This window comes from Elephas maximus, chromosome 19 (assembly GCF_024166365.1).
Source record: "Elephas maximus indicus isolate mEleMax1 chromosome 19, mEleMax1 primary haplotype, whole genome shotgun sequence".
Classification (NCBI taxonomy): Eukaryota; Metazoa; Chordata; class Mammalia; order Proboscidea; family Elephantidae; genus Elephas; species Elephas maximus.
Genome location: NC_064837.1, coordinates 36,487,605 through 36,504,390, shown reverse-complemented (window position 1 = coordinate 36,504,390; position 16,786 = coordinate 36,487,605). Strand labels below are relative to the sequence as shown.

General features: G+C 47.5%; 1 protein-coding gene and 1 non-coding gene across 7 annotated transcripts in view; both read left to right on the top strand.

The window, feature by feature from the left end:
* The window catches only part of MSI2 (musashi RNA binding protein 2), a 471,444-nt gene that overhangs the window by 319,819 nt on the left and 134,839 nt on the right, over positions 1-16,786 (top strand). The window lies entirely within an intron of this gene.
* Positions 13,713-13,783, top strand: TRNAE-UUC (transfer RNA glutamic acid (anticodon UUC)). The gene has a single exon. It is a non-coding gene; the product is annotated as a tRNA-Glu (tRNA).

The window sequence follows — 16,786 nt, the reverse complement described above, 5'->3', positions numbered from 1 at the left end:
AGTAGATCACCAAGCCTTTCTTCCTAGTTGGTCTTAGTCTGGAAGCTCCACCGAAACGTGTTCAGCATCATAGCAAAATGGCAAGCCTCCACTACAGATGGGTGGTGGCTGCACACGAGGTGCATTGGCCAGGAATCAAACCTGGGTCACCCATGTGGAAGGTGAGAATTCCTCCACTGAACCTGCAATGTCCCCATATCTGTTTAGGCCATAAATATGTTTCCATGCTGTTGGTAGCCGCGTAGTAACCCAGAGAGGCGACTGTCCCCAAAGTTCACCTCTTCCCCGTATTTTCTTCCAGTTGGAATTTAGATTTTACTCATAACCAAAGAGCTGCTCGCCTTCTGTGGTCAACTTGGGTTTCCACATTTAGAGACAGGGTTGGTTAGGAAGGATCTGGATAAGTTAGACGCTCCATAGGATGAATGATTGCTTTCACATCAGAGGTTGTGACTAGATCAGTGGTTCTAAACCCTGGTTACATGTTAGAATCACCTGGGGGAGTTTCTGAACCATACCAGTGCCGGGGTCCCACCCCAGATCGATCCAGGGAGACCAGAAGAATGGCTCCCGGCTGCTAGTTGTAAAAGCTCCCCAGCTGATGCTGACGTGCAGCCAGGCCTGGGAGTGCCTAGGTTAGATGATCTCCAAGGACCATCCAGTGTTAAAACCCATGCAAGCAGACTGCCCGTGGAGCACAGTCTTTGACCCTGACCTTCAGCTGGGCAGCTCCAGCAGTGGGGTGGAGGATACCCCTTCTTGGGGTGGGCTCTGGTGTATTAGCTCTGGGAGGACAGGGGTGTCTCCTTTGGGTGTGTGGCCCTCCATGGTCCATGTGGGGAGTGGGAGGCATGAATAACCACCATTCAGTTATGCTGGTTGTGAATCTAGTCACCCCTACCGAAAATGCTTTGCTGGCTTCCCATCACTGTTCAGGATCGGTTCTAAAACATCGACTCTGGTCTGCAGGAGCCTTTGAGGCCTGGCCCTGCCTCCTTTCCATCTTTTGTTCTGACCTCACTCCCTGCAGCCACACCGACCCCCCTCTAGACATTTCTCTGAATGTCCAACCAGGGCCTCAAGCATACTGTTCCTTATGCTGCAGGATCAGGCGTTCTCCCACTCCTGTCCAATTCCCACTCCTCTTTCAGGCCAGGGCTTAAATGTCCTTTCCTGGGGAGATCCTCCTGAGCCCCAGATTCGGTCTGTGCCATCTGTTGTCCGCTCACGTGGCTCCTCGTAACTTTCCTTTAAGGCACTAGTCAGTTCTTGGTGATTGTTGTAGGTTGCTAGCCAATAGTAGGTGTTTGATTCATACTTGATGAGAGGGTGGGTGGGCAGACCGGTGGATGGGTTTAGTCAGAGAACTGTTGCAGAGTTACAGGAAAAGGAATTGTCCCTGTCCGCTCACCTAGCTCTCCACTCTTTGGACTGAGCATCCTGGCTCCGTTCGCTCTATACTTTCTCCTTGGCAAATAATGAGTTCTTTCTCCCTCAAAAAAAAAAAAAAACTTGTAACTGCCCTATATAAAAAAAAAAAAGTCCAAACTTGTTGCCATCAAGTCAATTCCGACTCATAGCACCCCCACAGGGCAGAGCAGAACTGCCCCATAGAATTTCCAAGGAACAGCTGGTAGATTCAAACTGTCGACCTTTTTGGTTAGCAGCAGAGCTCTTAACCACTCTGCGACCAGGGCTCTATAGGCACTATAGCCTATAGCTGCCCTGTAGACTGAGGTAAAGGTGTGTTTTAGCCAGCTCGGTTGCTAACCAAAAGTTTGGCAGCTCTAACTCATCCAGTGATTGCCCTGGAGAAAGAACTGGTGATCTGCTCCTGTAGAGATTACAGCCTAGAACACCCTATGGGGCAGTTCACATGGGGTGGTTATAGTTGAAAATCAGCTCAGTGGCACCTAACAACAACTGTATTGGTGCTTACAATGCTTATGCATTTCCCTCTCATTGGCCAGGTGGAAAGGTCTGTGCTACTTGCAGATAGATTTCCAGACTTCCTCCCCACGTTCACAACCACTAGGTTTGGCATCTTAAGTCTCCCTTTAATTAAGTTGATTCATTTGCCCTGGAAAGAGATTTCCTGATTCAGCTAGTATATTTATGTATAAACTGCTCTGGAAACACCTGGCAATTTTTCTGAGTGACAATGAGGAAACGTGGTCTGAAAATTATGGTTTAATTTGCTCTCTCCCCAATGCTGTCTTACCTTTTCAGAAATAGGTAAGCTTTACAAAAGAGGCTTTGTGCTTTGCCCAGCATATGAATCCTGTTTTACAACACAGATACATGTATCAACAATACCTAATAATTTCCCCTTGGTATTTTTAGAACTCTAGCTTTTAATGGACAATTGGATCATTCCTTGGCAAATAAGAAATCATCTAATTGCATGTTTTTATTTATTATGAATTTGCAGGTAGGCCCCAGAAGAGATGGTGAGCGTATATAAAAAGTTAGAATAAACAGCATCCTAATGCCTTTGTTTTCAGACGTTACAAGCTTTGTTGCTATTCTTGTGTTGCATCACTGCTCCGGATGGGTGTGTTGGGTGGGTATGTGTTGTATGTAACATTTAAAGTGAACTTGGCCTTAGGTTGGTTTTAAAAAAATAAAGTCAAAAACGTTGTTAAGTGCTATGGAGTTGATTTTGACTCACAGTGACCCCATGTGACAGAGTAGAACTGCCCCATAGGGTTACCTAGGCATAAGCTTTATGGGAGCAGATCACCAGGTCTGTCTTCTGCGAAGCCGCTGTGTGGGTTTAAACCTCCAACCTTTTCATTAGCAGCTGAGTGCTTCACTGTCGTGCCACCAGGTCCCTTTCAAAAATGCTGATACCTCTGCCTATTTTAGTTTTCTGGTTCCTTTATTGCAGGACATATTAAACGCCCTGGCAAAATAAATAGTGCCACAGACTGGTCATTAGCAGTGATGATAACTTTTTCCAGTCTGAGCAGCTTCTGGAGCCCTGGTTGTGCCGTGGTTAAGAACTCTGCTGTAAACAAAAAGGTCGGCAGTTCAAACCCACCAGCCGCTCCTTGGAAACCCGGTAGAGCAGTTCTCCTCTGCCCTTTAGGGTTGCTGTGAGTTTCCGAGTTGACTCAACTGCAACGGGTCATAAGCAGCTTCTACAAAGTGGTTTGAATCATAAATGGCGCCTCCTTGCTTCATTTCTCTTTGCCTTTTTTTAAAATAAGGTTCTTTAACAAATGTGGGGGTAAGGCCCTGCAGGTAGCCAAGCAGATATGGCTACTGCCAGGGCGGTAGCAGCTGGGGTGGAAAGAGGAGAGCAGCTGTGGCTATGTTATTAGTCATTCCATGAAGAAATTGATTTGATAAATAATAAAGCAGTGATATTAGCAACACATGCTTGCAGGTCAGATGACTTTGATGAAAGCCCCCAGTTAAGTGTGTGTAATGGTTTGACAACGTTATGTGCCTTCTAAAAACATCCTGTTTTAAAATGGAAATTGGACTTTGCTTGGAATTCTTAGCGAATATGCCAAGGCAATTACCGAAGAGGGCTTGGAAATCTGGAGAATGATCTTTGTAGTTAATTTGGCCTCTACCCTTCCCCTTTCAGAGGACTGTGAAACTCACTTTGTTTCCCTGTCCTTGCCTTTTCATTGTGTTAACTGTTTTGATTTGTAAAATACTATGCCTCACGCTGCACTCCTTTATGATGATTTACTGTGCTGTTCTTATCTTTCACCTTAAATCCTTGATAAGAGCATTTTAAAAATGAAATTGCTACCTGACACTATTACAAAATCCTGGCTGGCAGCCAGGGTAGAAACAAGAGTTGGGAGGGGAGAAAAGGGAGCCTGAGTTCTGAGAAAGGAAAAATTTTAAAGGAATGGTATAGCACAATTTTTTTTCCTATATTGTAGAAGGCTTTTATTATTTTTTAAACGGAGCACTAATGTAGCCTTTTTGATGCCCCTGGCTATTGTGTACTGAGCCATGGGGTGGGGAGTGGGCGAGTGGAACAGAGAAACATTCGTTCGGCAAAAAGTAACGTATGTTTCATGCAGTGAAGATGTCACTCAGGGAGTATGCCTTGGGGTGGATCCAGAAACCAAACCTGTTGCTGTTAAGTTGATTCTGACTCATAGCGACCCTATAGGTTTGGATGGATGGATGGGTGGGTGGGTGTGTGGAAGAAAGGAAGGGAGGGAGGGAGGGAGGAAGGAATTTAACCACCTGTCATATTTATGGAAACCCTGGTGGCGTAGTGGTTAAGTGCTACAGCTGCTAACCAAACGGTCAGCAGTTCAAATCTGCCAGGCGCTCCTTGGAAACTCTATGGGGCAGTTCTACTCTGTCCTATAGGGTCCCTGTGAGTCAGAATCAACTCTATGGCACTGGGTTTGGTTTGATTTTTGGTTATCATATTTATAAGGAGCCCTGATGGCACAAAAGTTAAGTTGCTGAAGGAAAGGCTCAAACCTACCCAGTGGCTCTAAGGGAGAAAAGGACCTGGCTATCTGCTGCTGTAAAGATTACAACCTAGGAAACCATATGAGGCAGTTCCAGTCTGTCTTACGGGGTCGTCCTGAGTCAGTATTGACTCAACAGCACCGAACAACAGCAACAGTCCTATTCATGTCCTGGAGCACTGCCCTTCCCAGCTGTGGACATCCCCAACCCCCTATCCTGTTCTGTTCCAGACAATCAAAGCAGAAGCCACTTTAGTGGTGGCATCAAGGCTGGCTGACTTGCTAGAGTAAAAGTGTGGACTAGAATTGAAACTTCAGCTATGTTGTATGTCTGAAGATCTCCGTTCATCTGCAGAGGGCATCAGTGATGGGGGGGCATCCGTAAATATAGCTGTCTGAAGCAGCAGGTCCTTTAAATTCTAATATAGTGATTTAATGAACTCTCGTCTTTAATTCCTGTGACTCAGAGAAGACAGCCACTCTCTCCCTATAATGGAGCTCGTTAACCCATCTCTGTACTGACTGGTGCTTTCGTTATTATTATGATGACTGGAGAACTTAACTCTGAATGTTAGAATAACAGGTTTCCAAAGTGCTTGGCAGAGAAGGGAGTATGGAATAATGATGATCTTTCTTGAGAATAACAGTGCCACTGGCTTCTCTGGCACAGACATTATTCTACTTGAGTCATCTGAAGTGCCATTTGTGAAGACCTGGTGTTTATGGTCCTAGATGATGGGGGGGAGCGGGCATCCCATCATGCTCTGACAGCCAAGGTGTAGCTGCTGGGTGCTGAGGTCACAGCCAGCAGGAGGCTCCTGGGTGTAGCTGGTGATTCTGGGGCGATTATGCCCAATTTATCACCCACCTCATGAAAATATAATCTGCTACCAAAATGACTGCTTTTGGAAACTGTCTTGTCTCTTTTGAGTCGAGACTGGAGACAACCAGACAAGGTTCGGTGGAAACGAATAAAGAAACATTACTTTCTGAACACAATCTTCTGTTACCAGTCACTTTTCAACAGGCAGTCAATCAAAATGCTAATAGCGGCAGCAACAAGGGAACTTGGTTATTGTAATACTAATTGATTGGTTGGAGGGTGGGTTTTGATAAGTGCAGCTGAAGATTTCTGAAATATGATTCTCTTTAATTACAGTGACGCTAATAAAAAAAAAAAAAAAGAACAAATGATTTAATGATGATTTCCTGGGTAATGGCTTAAGGATTTTGTTAGAGTTTAAAATGAGATATGGTGGAAACGCACCAGATAAATAGGGCCCTGGTGGGTGGCCTTGTTTCTGTCAAACCCAGGCATTGGAATTCAAATCCAGGATGCCCTAAGGAAGTCCCTGGAACCTGCAGGAGACAATAGCCATAAAAGCCTTCTTCTCCCACATTGCCACAGATGGTCAGAGCATGGATTGATCCTGGCTTGAAGTCATTGGTATTTCTGGGAGTGGGGACTGGGTTGCACTGAGCCATCTGTGTGTTTTCTGTGGGTTACCCCAGGCAACGGATGCGGCCTCTACCTAGGGGGCAGAGTGAACCCTACTGTATGAGTGGAGGACCACCCTGTGGCTTGAGGCTCTTGGGCTTCATGCTGTAGTCACCCAGCTGCTATGTACTGGGCTTTGCCAGTGTTCCAGACACTGTTCTAGCAATACAGCAGGATACTGTTGTTGTTATTAGCTGCTGTTGAATCAGCCCTGATTGACAGCGACCCCGTGCATGATGGAAGGAAATGCTCCTCTGTCCTGTGCCATCCCCATGATCGGCTGTAGATGTAGATGAGACAGTTGTGATCCATAGGGTTTTCACTGGCTGAAAACAGATCGCCAGGCCTTTCTTTCTAGTCTTCTTTAGCCTGGCAACTCCCCTGAAACCTGTTCAGAATCCTAGCAACACACAAGCCTCCACCGACAGTCGGGATGGCGGCTGCACATGAGGTGCGTTGATCAGGAATCGATCCTGGGTCTCTGACACAGAAGACGAGAGTTCTACCACCGAAGCACCAATTCCCTCTTCTGATAGATTGGTTTATGGAAAAGAGAATTAGGGCTGACTCTGGGTTGCTCAGGTTGAGCAGCTGAGGGGTTAGTGGTGCCATCTAATAACATGGGGGACCGTGTTGGTGAAGGGGACACATTTTAGGAAGAGAATCAGTTGTTCTGCTTGAAATTCCTATCAGAATTCAGGTGGCTCTGTGGAGTAGATGGATATACAAAAAAAATAAGTATCTCTGAAGAATGCAAAGAACCCACCCCATTGTTTTTGCATAAACCCCATTAAGGAAGGGGATGTTGCAGGGGTACCCTGAGTAGATTTTATTTGTCAGTGTTGGCAGACAGTGAAACTTGGAGATGGAGTGATTGGTCCCCAAACAGCTCGAGTTTTTGCATCATGAAGAGTTCCCCTGTGCTTTTTGGTTTCGATTCATTCAGAGGGTTTTGTGAAATATGTTGCATCCAGGAGACAAGCATGGGGCATGCCTGGGTGGGGCTGTCATTGCATATGCCCCTGATGGGGGAGAGACCCTGAGGGTGTTCTTTAGTGGTTGACTTTACAGTGCTTGACACTCGGAAGCATAGGAAGCATATGCAGCGGGGCCTGGGTTCATCAGGAGTGTCAGGAATGTCCTAGGATGATACGCACTGGGTGCCCTGGCCCTGATCACTCCCTGCTTCTCCCAGCTCCCCAGGTCTCTCAGATTAAATGGCTTGGCCTATAAGGAGGGGCTTACTCTTTGTGTCCCTAAACGTGCAAATCATAGGTGGGGCTCCCTGGGGTGGCTGCAACTCTGACAAATTAATTGGTTAAAAAAAAAAAGCAGAAATCAGATATTTATTATTGGGTTGGGTGTGGGGGCTTAACTGGGGCAGAGAGGCAGTACTAACCTTCCTTTCAATTTGTCAAGCTTTCTTTCAAAAGATCTGCCAAAGAAGAAAGGGTAATTAATAGGCTTGAAGTCATTTCCGGTGTGTCAGGATTTCTGCCTTGCTCCCAAGTGATAATGTTTGCTGGCTCTGGGCCTCTAGGGAGCCTTCCGTCTTATTAACTTGTCTAGGAGAAACAGGGAGTGGGGACAGCTAGGGCCAGTGGGTGACAGGAAATAAAGATTTGTGGTGTAGTGAGCTGTAAACACTAGGGCTGAATAAGTTCAGGTGTGGGAAGCGGGGAGTTGGTGTGGTATGGGGGATGGGGAAGTGATGAGTCTCCAATTCAGCACAAAGCAGAGGCCTGAGTTTCCTGGGTCAGATGACATTTGCTTCACCTGGAGGAGTCAGACAAGCTAACCCCGAGGGAAGAGTTGCTTTTAATGAGAAGCATGGAGGCACTCAGCAGTTTTTGTGTGTGTTCACCTCTTCACCCCGCTTTCTTCTCACTGTTCCTTAAACAAAAAAAAAAAAGGCCACCTCCCACCGCAGCAGTCTTTAGACTTCATAGTAGGTACTCTCTGCAGCCCTAGAAGTTGTCTGCCATTGCACAGCCTCCAAGCTTCTGACTTTTCCAGAGACAGCATGTGAAAGAGGATATAGTATCTAATTGTGCATGGCACCACCTAAGACTTGGCCAGTTATGAGCACCTGATCCCTACCCTGGAGGAGTTACGATGTAGGAAAACAAGCTCATCTCCCTTTTTGCAACAAGTGGATATGATTGCACAGTACCCGGCAGGGCTGCCATCTGGGAGAGAAAGTCTTGGCTGGGTGTGTGTGGAAAGGGTACTGTTTTCCCTTCATTTCTGACCTTCACCGTTGTGGCCCCAGTTGTGATGGCTCTTTGTCCTTTACCTTCACCCCTATCCTCAGCAGTAAAACTATTCCCCTTTAAAAATTAAGGGCTGGGTGAATACTATTTTTAAATTGAGTGAATGGGTAATAGTCATTTTTAGGCACTGCTGAGCCTCCTGCCAATATTTTCTCATTTAATTTACCTAATAAGTGACTGATATTCAGGGAGGTTAAGTGACTTGACTGAGGTCACAAAGCCAGTGTGAGGTGAAGACCAGGATTTGAACCCAGGAATTCCATTTGGGAGTGAGGCATCGGAGGTCCAAACCAAACCAAACCTAGTGCCATCGAGTCGATTCCGACTCATAGCGACCTTAGGTAGGACAGAGTAGAACTGCCCCATAGAGTTTCCAAGGAGCACCTGGCGGATTCGAACTGCCGACCCTTTAGTTAGCAGCCATAGCGCTTAACCACTTCACCACTAAGGCAGAGGTATTTTAGCTAATGCCCAAGACCCTCCTGGGTAGAGAAAGGGGCTTAAAGAGAGAGTGGAGACTATCCCTTAGTTGAGACCTTTGACTGACATCAAAGTATTCGGCTTACACTGGAGCAGGAGAAGCACCTTCACTATCCATGGTCACCCAGAATGAGAAGAAGCCACAAGGCCTCCTCTCCCTGCCCCGCCCTCACCCCGCCTCAGTTGTCTTTTCTAAGCCAATTAGGAGAAAACTCAATAGGATTGAGAGTAAATGCCACAGACAAGTGCCACTTAATAAGCGCTACCAGTGCGGAGGAGGGAGGTCAACAATTGTGTTTTAACGCCGGGATTTGGGGTGCCTTTGGCTGGCAGCAGGGCCCTGGGAAGCCATGGGCCTCAAGGCTAGCCCCTAGGGGAGATTGTCCCGGATCACCTTCAGGATCAATTAGAGCACAGATCTCCTTGATTCGCATGCCTTTGGGCCTTTATTTTTTTTCTTCTCGTTTGTTGTAAAAGTGCTTAAGAAGGAAAAGTTGAGTTCATATAGGAAACCTGAGGTAAATAATGCCGGCTTCAGCTGTATGCAAGCTGTTCCCCACACACTGTGCTTTTTCATTGTTTAAAATAGCAAGGTTTGGATTTGGGGGGGGGGGGCGGGAGCGGGTCATAGGGAAGGAACACGACGTCTCTTTTCTAAGGAAAAAAAAAATAGTTTCAGTCTCTTTTTACCTTTTCTTTTCCAAAAGGAATTTTTGGGACCAAATCAAAAGTTAGGCAGAAATCCAAATTCATTCTCTGTCCTTTTTTCTTCATAATACCTCTCTCTCCCCTTGTCTTTATCTCTTTATCTGATTATATTTGAAAACTGAAAAATTTTAACCTGGTAAAGGAGGAGATTCAGGCGATGTTTCCTTTTCTTAAGAAAACTCAGAGCATGATCAGACAGTTTGCACATCCGAGATCTACACATGTACAAACACCCTCTGTCTCTTGCTTGATTAAATCCACACTTCAGAGTCTGTTTTGAATGAGTGTACTGTGCTGGTGTCTTCCACCCCCGGCCTCACCTCACAGGAGAAATTTTTAGGAGCCACTTTTCTATTAAACCAAAGAGTAGGAATTGATGGGGTGGGAGGGAGGTGGTCTTGGAAGATATAATTAAAATTTGTTTATTATACTGATTAAAGAGAAAGAATGGTTATTATTCACATGAATGACCTTCTCCCTGTAATTTTTTTAAAGGATTTTTTGTTGGCTTATTCACAGTGGTTTGGAACTCACCTAATGGCTTACTTCTGTGCAGCACCAAGAGCTTCCTCAATTAAGCCATGAACTGAGATGAATGAAGGTCCCTTATTTCGGTGCCTGTTTGAAAACGGGTATGGGGGCACAGGGAGCAATATTATCTTTCAGACTAAATAAAGTCTTCTTATTTGAGGCCGAACCTGGGTATACAAGGGTTCACCTTTCCTGTCCCAGCCACTTCCTGAATTCTTCCTCCTAATTTGTCTGCTGATTGAGAGGCAGGCCCTCATCAGACTCGCCTGGCTGGAGAATCAGCTTGACCACTGACTCTTACCCTGGTGTGAGCTTTCTGGCTCCTGCTGGGGAGGGGAGAGGCCTGGGTGAGGAGCAGCGACATTCAGGTGGGTGGAGAGGGCATATTGGCTGTAGACTGGGATGAGGTAGCAATTGGATTGGAAATTGATGTTCAGCCAAGGGTAGAAATCAGGTGCATGAAGCAAACTGGTTGCTGCTTAAAGTCTGTCTCCCAGTGCACCCGTGGGTCACTTTTGTACACACAAGCACATTACCAAGCCCCTCCCCTCGACCCCCACCCAACTTGGCCTCCCTCTCGCCCACCTGCTATGGCAATCTTAGCTTTCAAGTGCAGGTTTTGAGGTTAATAGCAAGTCGTTTCCCAGTTGGCCTTTGTTTGAGAGGCTCTGAAGGTGGAAATGAAAGAATTTAAAGGGACTGTAGATGTCAAGCTAGAAGGTCTGGTATCCACTGCTGGGGGAAAGGGTTGGCTGGGAGGTGGCTCTCACCATTTGGCTGTGGCCCCCAGACTAGGCCAACAACCTGACTTGCTTAGATCCTTCAGCTTCTTCCATAAGGGTTGACTGCACTACTCCACTTGCTAGACAGAGGGGTTGTGCCGCAATGGAGAATGCCCTGGACCAAGAGCCCTGAGTCCTGGGCCCAAGGACCCAGGCCTGTGACCTTCATCGGGTCTTTCCCTGTGCTACCCCAGGACTGGCTACACACTGGGGAGCTGTACCCCCACTTCCTCAATGGACACTCAGACCGATACTCACACCTTCTGGTCATGAGATTTTTACTGCCAGTGCCACGGAGTAATGCACATAACCCATGTTGGGGAGTTTCGGCCGTGTAATAAAAAGTTCAGAGTCATGTTCACTGGTCTGTAATTCCTAACTCCTTTTCTAAGAGGGTCCTGGGAAACTGAGCTTGACTTTCTGCGTGCTTCTTGTCTCTGAGCATGGAGGTCAGCCAACGCTCTCCATCCTAACCCTCCAGCTCGGGGCCGTGCTGCATCCATGCCCTGGTCTTGTCTGTCATATTGTGCTCCCTAGCCTCGGCCTGAAGTAATAAGGCCAAACACTAGGTGTCGCCAATCTGGCCTTGCCTACATCTCCAGAGGAGTTGGCTTTTGAGACTCTGCTGGGCTTTGCTGGCCTTGTGTGTCTGTCCCACCCCTTATCACCCAGCTACAGCTCCCTGGATTAGACCATCTCTGGTATTTCCTTGGGTTCATAGAGAAACTTGGTGTTTTCAGTTTTTCCGCAACCAGAAACAATCACTGGCTTTCAGATTCTCTGGCCCCCTGAGCACCACCCTCCCACTCCTCTTCCTCCCCAACTGTGGTGAGCCCCTGCCGTGGGTGACTGTTCTCTTTTTTCTGTGAGTGCTCACCTTTTACAGTCCTGGTTCGTATTTTAATTGTCCAATTTCATATGTATTTGACCACGATCCTACCAAAACCAAACCCACTGCCATCTAATCTATCCTGACTCATAGCGACCCAGAGTAGACTGCCCACAGAGTTTCTAAGACTGTATATCTTGGCGGGAGCAGACAGCCACATCTTTCTCTAGCAGAGCAGCTGGTAGGTTCAAATCTCCAACCTTCTAGTTAGCAGCCAAGTGCTTAACCACTGCAGCACCTCAAATACTTTTTAGAAGATAGGTGGGAACATCAAGTATCAATAACTCAGGAATCCTGTGACTGCTGGGCTGCCTCAAATTTGTAGAGTCAGGAGACCAAACTGTCCCGAGTTAGTACTGATGGGTTGGAGAGTCTTCTCTTCTGAGTGGTTGATACTGTTTTTGAATGAACTCTTCACTCCCCCCCCAAAAAAGGGGGGAATCCAAATAACTTAAAAAAATTTTTCTGTTGTTTAAAGAATTTTGAACACCAGTGGGAATAATGGAACATGTCTGGTATGTTCAAAAGTGAGATCAGAAATTGCCGGGTTGGAAATGAAGCCCCTCATTGTGTGTGTCTACATGCCCACTCCAGCACGAGGCCCCACAAGGCCCAGCTGTTAATGGCTCCTGAGCGTCAGTTGAGCAGCCCTGATTGAACTGGACTCCTGACCACAGAGGGCTGAACCAGGGGCGGTGGAGTATGCCAAGCCTTGGCCAGCTCCAGATTACCCAGTTGAAAGCTGCTTGGGAAGCCAGAACGAATGTTAGTATCATCTTTCGCTTGTGCAGTTTTTCAAGATTCAGCCACAGGTCTTCATGGACCTCTACCTGGGTTTTGATTTTCTAGGCTGGGATGAAAGACGAAAGAGACGTTTATTTGGTAGGAGGGGGAACGGGACATTGAACTGCTTTTAAATCATCACACAAAGAAAGCCTTTCTTCTCTCATCCTTTCCCACTTCTGCCCTGGTGCTGAGCTTTGAAAAACCTTCCTAGGTAGGCTGAGGCCGAGAGATGGTTTTTGAGACTCAGTGGACATGTATCGGCTCTGGATTGTCTGTGAGTCCTCATCGCAGAGAAGCAGATGAGGGTGCAAGGGCAGCCCAGCCGGTGGGCCTTTGTGGCTGTCCCTCCTCCTGGCCAAGAGATAACAGGTATTCAAAGTCCTGTGTGTATCAGGAGGGAGCAAGGTGGCCAGAGAGGCAGCAAAGAATCAGCCAGCGGCCTGTCTGTGTTGGATGGACGGCAAACTTATCCTGTGAAGCAAAAGCAGCCACAAGTTTGTCTTTTTCAAGTGGAGGAGAAATTTAAAGTGAAGCTCCAGAGAGATAAGTTGGTTTTTTTTGTTGTTTTTTTTTCAGTCTGGTGCTTCATGTCGGCTTAACGATTCTAGAAGGGCCCTGAAAATGGCAGAGACCTCAATTTCCCCCCTCCTTGTGTGCTCCCTAACTAGAGAGGTTTGCAAAGCTTAAGGGGATTAATGCTCTTTAAACCTCTGCACTGCTTCCTGCTCCTCCTGGGATCCGGGTGCTAATAAAGATGTACCAGCTTGGAAAGGCTGGTAAACACTGCTTTGTTGCCATGGCAACAGGCGAAACAAGACTGTGGCGGAGTATTGCTAACAAGAGTCCTTATGATTAAGAGTTTAAGGAGGGAGTAAAAAAAAATGGTTCTTAAAAATGCAGAGAGTCTTGGCGAGGTAATTAGACTTGGTGCTCTCGAAGTAAATTTATAGTTTTACGGAGCATTAGAGACTGCCTCGCTGCTGGCGAAGTCGCCGCCATCAAGTAGGAGCAACAGCGTAATCACCGAGAGCCGCCAGCATCTGTTGCCAGTGGCTCCGGTGAGGCTGGGGGTGTGCGTCCCGAGACACCTTCTTGGAGATTTTGCTTCCTCTTCTCTCCTTCTCCTCAGCAAGTAGTCACCATGCGTCTTCACATGGTTGCAAAGTGTTAAGAAGCTCTATTTCCTGCCTTCTTGGTGTTGAAAGGCATGAGGGAATGTTCTACGCCTGCCTTACAGCTGGGATGTTATTGCTATGGAGGACAGCGACAGCTAACTCTTACCAGAAGCACTCCCTATGTCTGGGGACGGGGGCATTGGTGGTTCAGTGGTAGAATTCTCACTTTCCATGAAGGAGGCCTGGGTTCGATCCCCAGCCAGTGCAGTTTATACACAGCCACCACCCATCTATCAGTGGAGGCTAGTGTGTTGCTATGATGCTGAAGAGGTTTCGGCAGCATTTCCAGGCTAAGTTGGACTACCAGAAAGGCCTGGCAGTGTGCTTCCAAAAATCAGCCAGTGAAAGTCCTGTGGATGACAATGGTCCAATCCACAACCGATTGCGGGGCTGGCACAGCATGTCTTTCCACTGTGCGTGAGGTCACCATGAGTCGAGAGCTAACTCCGTGGTAGCCAACAGCAACAACAATGGTTGGGGACTGGACTGCGGGGACATAGCTAGCAACTGGCAGAGCTGAGATTTGAACCCAAGCTATAAAGCTTGGAAAGCCTGGGCTGTTGCCCCTGGACCATGCCATCTGAGACCTTCTGAAAACCGTCACCTCCTGCCGCTGTCATTTTCATTCTTGAGTCCTGAGCAGCTCCTGTGGCCCCTGCTGGGATCTTCTACCCAAACATGCTGAGACTTCCCAGTGAGCCTGGGACTCTGATCTCATATTCCCTCCCTACATTGGATTTGGCACGACTGCTGAGCAAGTTGGAAAGGTTTATGCTTCTGGTCTGTGTTTTAAAATCCTGTGGATGGTGGGGGAGAAGCAGGGCAGTGTGGGTAGGCAGGATGGGGTCACTAGGGAGGCCCCACTGACTTGCGGCCCCCTCCTGGGTAATGGCACCAGCTGCTCAAGCCATCTGGGGCCTCATGCTGGCCTCCCACACATCCGCAGAGTCTAGGCTGTACAGGCTGGCTCTAGATTGCCCTGCCCTCTGCACCCCCTCCATGCCTCCTTCAGGCACCCACCACAACTCTCCCTGGCAGCTGTAGCAGCTCTTGGAGGGGTCTCCTGCCTCCAGGCCTGCTCCACTTTCATCCATTCCTCTCCAGAAGGATCTCTTCGAGTTGTGATTCCGATCGTGCCAGGCTTGGTGGCTTCCTATCCAGGTGCCTTCACGGGACCTCCAAGGTTCTGCTTGATCCAGCCCTGCCTACCCTTTCACTCCCTCCTCTACCTGGCTATCTGCTCAGGGTCTCCTGTGCCCCAGCAGGGTCTTGACCACCCAGTTCTCTCTCAACTGCCACCCATATTAATCCCTCCACCTTTCCTTTGAGTGACTCCTGATGCCCTCCAGGACTCTGCATAGACCCACCCCAGTCTAGATGGCTGTCTCATCCTCCTTCCTGAACGCTCTGAGCATACCTCTGTTGTTTACTCGTCCTGACCCCCCAGTAACTATGAGGGCCTCAAGAGTAGCTGACCATGTTCTGTTCATCTTGGTGTCCCTAGTACCTGTTGTCAAACCAGTTACCATCAAGTCAATTCCAACTCATGGCGACCCCATATAAAACTGTGCTCTAGGTTATAGGGTTTTCAATGGCTGTGTGACCTTTTGGAAGTAGATGGCCTCCAACTTTTGGGTTAGCAGCTAAGCACTTAACTGTGCACCACCCAGGGATTCCTAGGACATAATAGGTACTTGATAAGCCTTTGTTAACTGGAAGAATGATGGTGTTTATCTTGGCTAGATTGCTATGGTAATAAACACTGAGGCTTCTGGAGGTCAGGTGACTTGCCCAAGGTCACACCACTGGAATCCCTAAGTCCAGCCAGGAATCCCTCTCTCTGCAGCCAGAGCAGGCTGCCCAGCCTCAGACCCACCACTTCCTGTGGTGACAGTTATACCCCCGTCCCAGTGTAGCCCGGAGACCCTACCTTAGATGCTTTACACTCTTAGTAGTAATGGTATCACATTCTCTGAGTTTTGTTGCTTGTAAATTTCTTTTATGCTGATAAACTTGAAACTGGATTGGAATTGAATGTGGGATGCTGTCCAGTATCCATCAAGAAGGTAATGGTAAACATTTAACGGTTTTTCCTCCTCCTTCCCCACTGTATCAGTTTTCTTATTGAATTTGGGAAGCAATAGCAATTGATTAAGTTGCAGTGGAGCTTGCCCTAAAAGGAAATGATTGATAATCCATTTAGGGCTAGCTGGCTGGCTTTTTACCCCTCCTGATTTCCTTGGTCACTTCTTCAATTACCAACTGTATTTAGCTTGGTTTGTTCGCAGTAACTCATTTCCCCTTCCTCCAGGATCTGCAGGGAAGTTGTAATGTAACTTTGGAGCAGTGACATCTAATTATTTGCCTAAGACATCAGTTAGAAATGCAAGAGTACGTCTTCCTTGAGGTGGACAGACGAGAGATGCGGGGCTGTGAAGCAGAACACAACGTCCCCTTGCGGGTATTGGCAGGGAGGTCAAGGCGTCAGGTAACATCACAGCCTGCTGGTCACTGGAGTCGGTTAGAGCTCATGTGGTCCTCCTGGGGCAAAGGCCATGGGATTGATTTCCCACGTGGTCCCACTGGCTGGTGGCCTGTTATCGGCACTCACTACTGGGAGGAAAGCTACGCAGAGGCATGTGTTCCTGTGGGTAGGTTCACACCATTATATTCAGGGCTTAGTTTTTATTTGTTGAGCTTATATCTTTTAAGGTATCTTACCATCTACAAAATCCTTTCACCTGTCCAGTTGTGATAGCTTGAGGACCTCTCAGTAGTGCTATTAAGGGAAAAAGAGATTAAATTAGCTTCCAGAGTTACTCTACCAAATTATATGTGTACACTGCCTGGCCCTTAGTGTTCAGTAATGTACATTGTATGGTTCAGTGGTAGAATTCTCACCTTCCATGCAGGAGTCCCAGGTTTGATTCCTGGCCAATACATCCCAACGCAGGCACCGCCCATCTGCAGTGGAGACTTGTGTGTTACTACAATGCTGAGCAGGTTTCAGTGGTGCTTCCAGACTAAGATGGACTAAGAAGAAAGGCCTGGCAATCTACTTTCAAAAATGAAAACCATATGGCTCACAATGGTCCACTCAGCAACCCATCATGGGGATGGTGCAGGACTGGGCACTGTTTTGTTCTGTTGTGCATGGGGTCTCCATGAGTCGAGCAGGCAACTCCACCGCAGCTAACAAAACAACAGCAG